This window comes from Eulemur rufifrons, chromosome 16, assembly GCF_041146395.1.
Source record: "Eulemur rufifrons isolate Redbay chromosome 16, OSU_ERuf_1, whole genome shotgun sequence".
NCBI lineage: Eukaryota > Metazoa > Chordata > Mammalia > Primates > Lemuridae > Eulemur > Eulemur rufifrons.
The window spans coordinates 11,379,449-11,389,046 of NC_090998.1; the positions used below are offsets into that span (position 1 = coordinate 11,379,449).

Below are 9,598 nucleotides of genomic sequence, written 5' to 3' on the forward strand. Positions count from 1 at the left end.
AAGTCAGGGCTTTCAGTGTACCCATCACCAGAATAGTGCTCATCATACCCAACAGGTAGATGTTTATTCTTCATCCCCCTCCCATCCTCCCCCTTCTTAGTTTTCAATGTCCATTACACCCCTTTATGAACATATATATCCCTCATTTAGCTCCCATTTATTAGTGAGAACATGTGGTGTTTGTTTTTCCATTCCTGAGATACTTCATGTAGCATAATGGTCTTCAGTTTCATCCAAGTTGCTGCAAAAGACATTATTTCATTCTTTTTTATGGCTGAGTAGTAGTCCATGGTATATATACACCATATTTTCTTTAACCACTCATCAGTTGATGTGAATTTAGGTTGGTTTCATATCTTTGCAATTGTGAATTGTGCTGCAATAAATGTTCAGGTGCAGGTGTCTTTTTTTATAAAATGACGTCTTTTCCTTTGGGTAGATACCCAGCAGTGGGAATGCTAGATCGAATGGTAGGTGTACTTTTAGTTCTTTGAGGAATCTCTGTACTGTGTTCCATGGAAGTTGTACTAGTTTACATTCCCACCAACCGTGAATAAGCCTTCTCTTTTCACTGCATCTGTGCCAACATCTATTGTTTTACTGACTTTTTAATAATGGCCAGACAGGGGTAAGGTGGTATCTTACTGTGTTTTTTGTTTTGTTTTTGTTTTGGTGAGGTTTAAAAAAACATGCTTTAATCCATTAATATAGGACACCAACACTACCATCCCCTACCCTATGTTGGGATGAAGTTTCTATATCAGATCTATATTTCTAATCTTTCCAAACAAGATGTGGGGACAGTGCTGGGACTAAAACCAATGTATTATGAAAATGCTGCACAGAAGCTCCCAGTCTCATCAATAAACATACTGCCAACATTTAAACAAAAAGATTTTGTTTTACATAACCTGTTGGCAGAAGATTTTCTCCATAATTGTTTTAAAGAAAATAACATTTTAAAATGACAAGGGTTTGAGCATTTCCTCTTTTCTCCAGGAATACCAATGCATATACATTGGAGGGCTGTTGCTGGAGTACTATTTTCTGGGTTTAGGCCAGAGAACTGCCTTATATGAAATAAAGTTCTTTTTGGTATTTCAGTTCTTAACGCCCTCCATATAAAGGCCAAGATATTACTTATGCAGAATTGCACTCTACAGAGTGCTGTAAACTGGATCCAACATGTCTACCTTCATTCAAGCCCATAACAGTCACTGCTGAAAATCCTTAATGGCCCTATCCATATAAATGTATCCTTTAAGGACTCAGTTATAGCAAATGTATCAGCATCTACAGCTACAGATATAAGTTTAAAATATTAGTGACAATAACAAAGACTCTCTCCCAAAATTCTCAAAGCATTTGAAGCCAAGGAGAATTTTCTGCTTGTCTACTTTATCAAGCACGTGCTTTTCACTGTGGAGCATAAAATAAAAAATTTAAATGGTGGTTGATAAAAAGAGTTAAGATCTGCATCCCTATTAATATTTTTTTTATGGAACACTTCACAAATTTGTGTGTCATCCATGCTAATCTTCTCTGTATCATTCCAATTTTAACATATGTGCTGCCAAAGCAAACATTGCATCCTATTACTGAATCTTAATTTTTGATTCTCAATAGGAAAGTCATGTGAGTCACAGTAATCAAGCAATAGGTCAAAAAAAGACTAAAAATAATTTGAAATATCAAATTACAAAGTATCGCTTCTCATAAACAAGGATGCACATAAAACTCAAACTATTATAAATTCAGAATTATTAAAAACAATTTAAAAGCGCGGAAATTTTTACTACAAAACTTCATGACTCTGTGGCCTTCTAAAAATATGTCATGTTAAATGCATCATGCTGTGGTGAACACATTAATAGATGTATCTCCATCGTTGTGCAGCTTTTCAGATGTTGTTGATCATGTTTATGAAAATTCCTTCGGAGACAAGTAATGTGGAGATTTTAAGTGCATTTCCATCTGAGTTTAATTCCTGACATATAGCTACCATGATAAACTTTTTCAGAGTGTCACACTATTTGTATAGCTAATATGGAAGAAGCTCTGTATTTTTAAATGACTTTCAGCACAGTGAAAGATGGCTCTCAAAGCAGTCCCAATACAGCTCACAATAAATCTCTGTCAACCCAGTGTTCTTCCTAGCTTAATTGGCCACCATAGGATGTAACTAGGTAGACTGGAGGAGAAGGTGCATTAAAAAAAAAAAAAAAACCAAACAAGAAAAACCCCAGAAATCTCCAGAAGGCCTTTTTTTCATTACAGTCAGGAACACCGCACATCTAAAGCTCATGTTAACCACCATCTAATGCAATGACTGGAAAGTAATAACTTGCCAATCATGCCTCTTTTTTCCATACCAATGAGTCAATATAACTTGGAGCTAATGTAATCCAACTATTGAACCAGGTGCTTAAGCTGTTGTTTTCCAAAAGAACCAGAACCAATCTTCAACTGTAGGTATTTTTCTTCTTTCCATTGCTTGTTAGTTCTCCGAGTTGGTGCAAGGCAAAGCCTCTTCATCCTCTGACTCGGGGGATGCTTCTTTAATTGTTCTAAGAGCTTCATGGATGCTAGGTATGAGAGGGTCTGTGTCAGGCAGAAATGTGAATGATTCTCTCAACATCTCCTTGTGTACCTTCTTCAGTTTTACCCCTTTTCTTATCTGTGCCAAGATATTACATTATTACTATCATCTTCATCAGGAAAAGGAGGCAGAGTTCGCTGTTCAACCTTTTTCAGATGAAAACTACCATGTTTCAAGGAAGCTAGCACCTCATCCATGGGTGAACTCACCCTCCTCCTTTGCAAACCTTAAGCTGTCTTTCTGAGCTTCTTCTGGGCACTGAAGCTGACTACTATCTAACAGGTGTGCTGAAGGGGCACTGGCAGACTTCGGGATCCTCTTCTCATTCCCCTCCTTTCTAGGCAGATCTCTCTCCAGTGTCTCTGGAGCATTGCCCTTAGCAACAGGAAGAGGTGGAGGCTGGTTGGGGAGGAGGAGGGGGGCTGGGGAGGTGGTGATGGTGCTGGGAGTGGATCTGTGATAACAGAACATGGTTCAAGGTTGTTATTCCCAAGTGGAAGAGATATAGTGGGAGGAAGTTCATAGGTAACACCACTGAGAGGTAATGAAGTGGCTTCAGGTTGTGCTAATGAAATGTCTTCAAGTTGTGCAAGGTGCTGGGGTTTTGTTGTCCGTGGCGGCCCATGCTTGTTTCTTCCTTCTCCCATCTTGTCAGTTTTCTCTTCTACTTGTAACACTCCTGGTAGAGGGTCACACTGATCCTCTTGGGGAACAGGACTTACTACACTTTTTCTTCTTGCATGAGGCAGTCATAATCTAGTTGATTTAAATATATCTTGCCCGGGATACCTCTGTTTAAAAATTCAAAGTCTATCCAGCATTCTCTCTCGGCTAACCCAGGTGCCTTTTCTCTCTTCTTCATGATGAATTTTTGTCTCTTTAGTTGTACTGGGTGATGGGTTCATATTCATATTCACTCCAAGTGCACTGTTGGAATTTTTTATTGTGTTTTGCAATATAAATTTCCTTTTTATTTCTGAGGTACACTTTTTTAGCTGAAACCCGTCTACGTCTTGGTTCTAGCTGGCATGCTTTCTGCTGAAGTCTCTGCAGCTCTTCTCTCTGGAAGTACACAGACGCTGCCATCTCTTCCTTCTCCAGCATTGCCTCCATACTTTTGTGTCATAGTACTTCACTTCATCTCTCTTTTCCGATATAAGTCTTTTGATGGTTTCTAGTTGTGCTGTCAATAGTAGCTCTTCATACTTCAAGATTTCAAACTGCAGTTCATACAACTGAAGTCGCAGATCATAATAATCAGCTTCTAACTGATCCAATTGGTCTATGGCTTCTGTACCATCCTGCAAACACTGAATCTCTTCCTTCAGTGCATGTTTCCTCTGTTCCAAGCAGATCTCTTTAGCTCTCATCATCTGCAAATTCTCCTTAGAAATTGCATACTGGAGGTTTTCCATACGTTCAGCAGCTGCTGCCCATCATGCTTTACAAATTTCTTCTGATCTGCTTGCATTCGATCATACACAGCTTTTTGAGCTTCAGCTGCTATTTCAAAATATTAATATTTGACAGTAAGATATTGAATGGACAGTACAGTCATGTGAGCTTTCTGCTGCCAATCAGCATCTTCTTTTTGTAGACTCTCAATTCTTTGGGGTCCCAGATAATCTTCTCCTTGGAAATCTTGATCTGCTGTCTTCGTAGCACGGCAAGTTCTCTCATGCCTCGGAATGGCTGTAGTAAATACTGTTGGAGTTCAGTTGTGGCTTCTGTGAGGCTGCTGTAGGCTTCATCCTCCACCTAATACAAGTCCAAAAGCTCCACCATGCTCTGTATTTTTGTGCTTATCCAAGAGTTCCTGGATGCTCTTCCTAGCTGGCTGACGCACTTCTTCGTAGCCCTTCTGCCTCAGCTCTCTGAGACTTTCATAATACTTCTCGGGAACGGTGGTCTCTGTGAACAGAAAGGATCTTCCACCTGCAAATGTCCAGGCCGTGGCCCAGGTAGACCTGGAACTGGTAACACAAGGTGTCAATCTCCTGCTCGGTCATCTCGGGGCGCTCCAGAACGGCACAGTCCACATGCCCGAGGGTTCCTCGGGGAACGGGCAGGCCCCGCTCCAGCCACAAGTTCACGGAGCACAGCTGCTGGTGCACGTGCGCAGGTCCTGGCAGGAGGAGTCGGGCCTAGCTGTACTCTCTGGCAAGAGACTCCAGCTCGGCGGCTGCTCTGTGTCTGCCAGGGTGGTGGCCCGTCCTTCCTCGCTATTTCCAGCACCTCGGTCTCCTGGGACACAGCCCCAGAGATGCTCACTGCCAGCGCAGAGGACACGGGAGCCTCTCTGGGTGCCAGCCGGGCTGCATCCTGGCTTCAGGTGCCCTCCGGACTGGGCTGGGCTTGGCCCCCACTGGGCTTCTGAAAAATCTCTCTGCCCCTTTGCTGCCCGAGTTCGCAGCAGCGGGTGTCCCGGAAGGCTTCGCGTTCTCTGCGGAGAGCCGCCTTCTGCCCAGGCCCCGCTCCGCTGGGCCCAGGGCTCCTGACTGGAGTCGCAGGAGCGGTGGCCTCGGCCGGCCCTTGCCAGCCGGGCTGCCCCCCTGCGCCCCCGCCTGCTCCTGGGAGCCGCTCCCCTGCCTCCTGGGCCATGAGCTGCGACAGGTACTTGCCCTCAATCTCGTTCGAGGCCACAATAAAGACAAACTTGTGCTTCTCACGCTCGTCGAACGCGTGGAGCCGCACAGCTACCCCGTCTGACTCCAGCGCGAACACCACCCGTGGCTCCGGCTTGGGGCCCCGGGGCCGCCCCAGGATTGCCCTGCTGGCTGCGCTGCAACCCCACACGCCTTCCCCGGGCACCTGCAGCATCATATCGCGCCAGCTGGTGCTTCCTGCTCGATCGCTGCTGCCCCCGCACTCGGACCGCTGGGCCCCGGGCCCTGCCCTGTGTGTGCATCTCCGCAGCTAGCTCTGGCGAGCTCCCTGCCCTGGCCCCTCCTGCTACCAAAGGCCCAGACCGGCCTGAGGTACCTCATTGTTTTTAATTTGCATTTGCATAATGAGTGATGTTGAGCGCTTTTTCCTGTTTGTGGACCATTTGTCTATCTTCTTTTGAGAAAAATCTGTTCATGTCTTTTGCCCATTTTTTGATGGGGTTGTTTTCTTGCTAATTTGTTTGGGTTCTTTGCAGATTCTGGACAGTAGACCTCTGTTGGGTGTATAGTTCACGAATATTTTCTCCCATTCTGTAGGCTGTTTGTTTACTCTGTTAAATATAAGGCCTAAAACCATAAAAGTGCTAGAAGAAAATGTAGGAAAAATTCTTCTAGACGTTGGCCTAGACAAAGAATTTATCAGTAAGACCCCAAAAGCAAATACAGCAACAACAAGAATAAATAAATGGGACATAATTAAACTAAAAAGCCTCTCACTTTCTTGTAAATAAACAAATATATATAAGTAAATAGCAGGAAAGTGTTAGGGAGGCCTTGAATCTCCCAATTTTCTAAAAACAGCTAAAGAGCAATCTTGAGCTCTCCCTACCCTTTGCTGCTAGTCTCTCTCCGGAGCTAGCAGGCAAGCTGCTGGGAGTCAGTTTTCACAAACACCTGAAAAGAAGCCCAGAAAGGAAATGCAAATCTTTCTTTTTACATTTCCCCTGTTAATAGTTTTTACAATTTGTTTCTACAGCCTAAAGGTGTTCCTGAGAAGCCCCCAGAACAGAGAGCTGAGGGATAAACTACAGGCCTTCTTTTCCTGCCCAAAACCATATCTCACAGGCAAAACTCACATCCTTTGTGATAGGCCTGACTACATCTCAGAGATAACTAAGTCTCCAGGAACAGAAGAAACAAGAAAGACGGACAACTTGATGTCTCACGAGTGCCTTGTAATTACTGCACAATTACTATTTTTCTCTTTGTCCCCATAAAAGCAGCAAGCCACTTGGCATCACTGCTGGCATCACCCTTCTCTTTCTTTGGGATGCCACACTGTCTGCCTCCTCTCTATCCCCCACCCCTGTTTCTCTCTCTCTCTCTCTCTCTCTCTCTCTCTCTCTCATTCTCTCTGTCCTTCTAAAGGATAAAATAAACTTTTTAACTTTTTGTGTCTTAATCTCTATGTGAGAAATCTTTCTCCACCCAGGCTGTGAGCACCTACTAAGTTTTCCACCCTAACAGAAAGCATTGCAACACAGAAGGCAAGAACGTTGGCTCTGGAGACTGCCTGCCATCTATACCACTTACTACATTGATAACAACTGTGGCATGTGCCTTACACATCTCATCTGTAAAACTGAGATAATAATAATAATCATACCTATTTAATAAGGTGGTTCTAAAGATTAAATGGCATGCAGTAAATGCTTAATTAATGTTGCCTATTATAAACAGTCGAGGCTGGGAAAGGTTGATAGAATGTATAAAAGGTAAAATAATTGTGGAATGTATATTTATGGAGCCAACATCAAATTAAATTACCTAGATCAGCATCATAATAGTGTAGCCAGAATTTTTAGGAAAATCTAAGCAAAGTTTAATTCTCAGAGACAACTGATTTTCTTTTACTTTTTTTTACTTTTATTTTTAGTTGATGTATAATAATTGTACATATTTATGGGACAGAGTGATATGATATTTCAATAGCTGTATACAATGTGTAATGACCAAATCAATAATTAGCATATCCATCAGCTGATATATGTATCATTTCTTTGTGTTGTGAACATTCAAAATCCCCTTTTCTAGCAACAATTGTGTTTATTTGCTAACCATATCTTTGTAATGCTTAGTTGATTCAGTGGGCATAATTCTTCCAATGCACATGCAGGCCCCCCAGACCACAGGGACCCAGTGCAATTCACTCACTCTCACCACAAGTTTAACTCTCTGTCAAAGTTGTGAACTAAAATACAATCTTAAGGCTCCCTTCCACCAGCTGACTGATTGGATCCCCTCTTGGCCAGGGGCTACCTTAAAACTGAGTTGGTGGCGATGAACAGGAAGGTCAGACAAGCCTCATCATGCCCCCTCCCTTCTTGCAGCTATTCTTGTAACTCATTAACAGGCCTAAGGCTATGCAAGGCAAACCTGCAGGTCCTTCATGTACATAACAAATCACTGAGGCTAGGTATACGGTCTGTGGATTGTCTCTGATTAACAGACTTCCTTATCATAACTTAAAACATTTCAAGCCTTTAGACAAAGCTTTATTTCTTTAAGCAATTACAAATCAAAAAGTCTTTAAACCCACCTATAACCTGTAAGCATCTGCTCCATGCTCCTCCCCACCCCACCCACACCCCTGCCTTTGAGATGCCCCACATTTTCTGGCTGAACCAATGTATACCTTCCATGTATTGATTTATGACTTTACTTGTAATTCATGTCTCCCTGAAATGTATAAAACCAAACTGTAACCCAACCACAGGAGTCCACTTGCTCAGGCTTCTGGGGCATGGCTATGGGTCATGGTCCTCAAATTTGGCTTAGAATAAACCTCTTTGAATTATTTTACAGAGTTTGGCTTACTTTCCATCGACAAAGCTCATCTTTCCTGATAAACCCACCTTTAGTGTTCCAGGCAAACTAGTGCTTGGAAAGTTGAAGAATGTTCTGCTTTCTATCCCAATCAGAGAGCTTCCCATTCTTCCAGAAAGAGAGAGACGTGTGGCTGTGGAAAGAGCAAAGGTATGAAATTTATATCTTACTACAAGTGCGGTGGGAAAACCTCCAAGGATTTCAAGCAAAAAAAGTGACATAATCTCATTTCTATTTTTAAAAGATCATTCTGGCTGTTGTGAGGAGAATTGAGATGGGATGTGATGGGGGCAAGAATATTACCAAGAACAGTCAGAGGCTGTGAAGGTCCTCTGGGGAGAGAATTATGGCCTGAACCAGGGCCTTGTAGTAGACATTATGTTGTGGTCATACTTAGGAAGTGTTTTGAAAGTAGAGCCAACTGGATTTGCTAATGGAAGTGCCAGGGAAGTGAAAGATAAAAGTGACTCCTATATTTTTAAACAACTGGGTGAAACAACAGTCATTAACCGAGAAAAGATTGGCAGGTGTTATGAGCTGAATTGTGTCCCCCTATTTCATATGTTCAAGCGCTAAATGTCCTCTAGTGTTTGGAAAGGAGCCTTTAAAGAGTTGTTGAAGTTAAAATGAGGTGGCTGTGTTGGGCCCTAATTCAATCTGATGGGTGTCTCTATGCAGAGAGAACATTTGGACACAAAGAGAGACACCAGGGGGCTTGTGCACAAGAGAAACTCCACCTGAGGACACAGCAAGATTCAGCCATGTCCAAGACAAAGAGAGAGGTCTCAGAAGACACTGAACCTGCTGACACCTTGATCTTGATCTTCAAGGTTCCAGAACTCTAAGAAAATAAATTTGTATTGTTTGAGCCACCCAGTCTGTGGCATTTTGTAAGGGCACCTAGAGCAAACTAATATCTGAGAGAGCAGGCTTTAGGATGTGGAAATCAAGAGTCCTGTTGGGGACTTGTTAAGTTTAACATCCTTATTGGAAGGCAGTGGATGGCTGGAGGGCTCCAACTCACCCAGAGGAGCCTTGGCTCCTGCTACAATCCTGCAACTCACTCTCACCCCACCTACCTCACAGACAGCGTCTCTTTCAGTGTTTTGTAACTCATGTTTTGTCTTTCTCTGATGAGTTCACATCTGATATTTATTCTTTCCTGATTTACTAATCTCTAGCATTTATTGCTGATCTTGGAGAAGTTCAGGGAAATGGCCTGCACTGAGTGATATTTCAAGTATCACCTCTTCTCTTCCTGTACTCAGCAAGCCAAGGTAAGCCTGCCTTCCACCAGGACTAACGCCTGTGTGGTCACCCACACAATGAGGCAAGTCTTCCTGGCACTGCCCTCTGCTCCTCCCCTCTGACCCTCCTTTCCCACCTGAAAATCTACCATACGCCACCTGGGTAGGACCACTCACGTTCAGGTCTTGTTTAAAATAGTGTCCAGTGAAAGTAGGGCAGTCATCCCAATTGCACGCTGGCACTTGCTAGGCACCAGCAG

The 9,598-nt window shown here is 43.2% G+C and overlaps 2 pseudogenes; both read right to left on the reverse strand.

The window, feature by feature from the left end:
- Nucleotides 1–1,492: 1,492 nt before the first annotated feature.
- LOC138397737 (U6 spliceosomal RNA) lies at nt 1,493–1,582 on the reverse strand (annotated as a pseudogene).
- Nucleotides 1,583–2,497: 915 nt separating this feature from the next.
- Nucleotides 2,498–5,422, reverse strand: LOC138396863 (junction-mediating and -regulatory protein pseudogene; annotated as a pseudogene).
- Nucleotides 5,423–9,598: the final 4,176 nt, after the last annotated feature.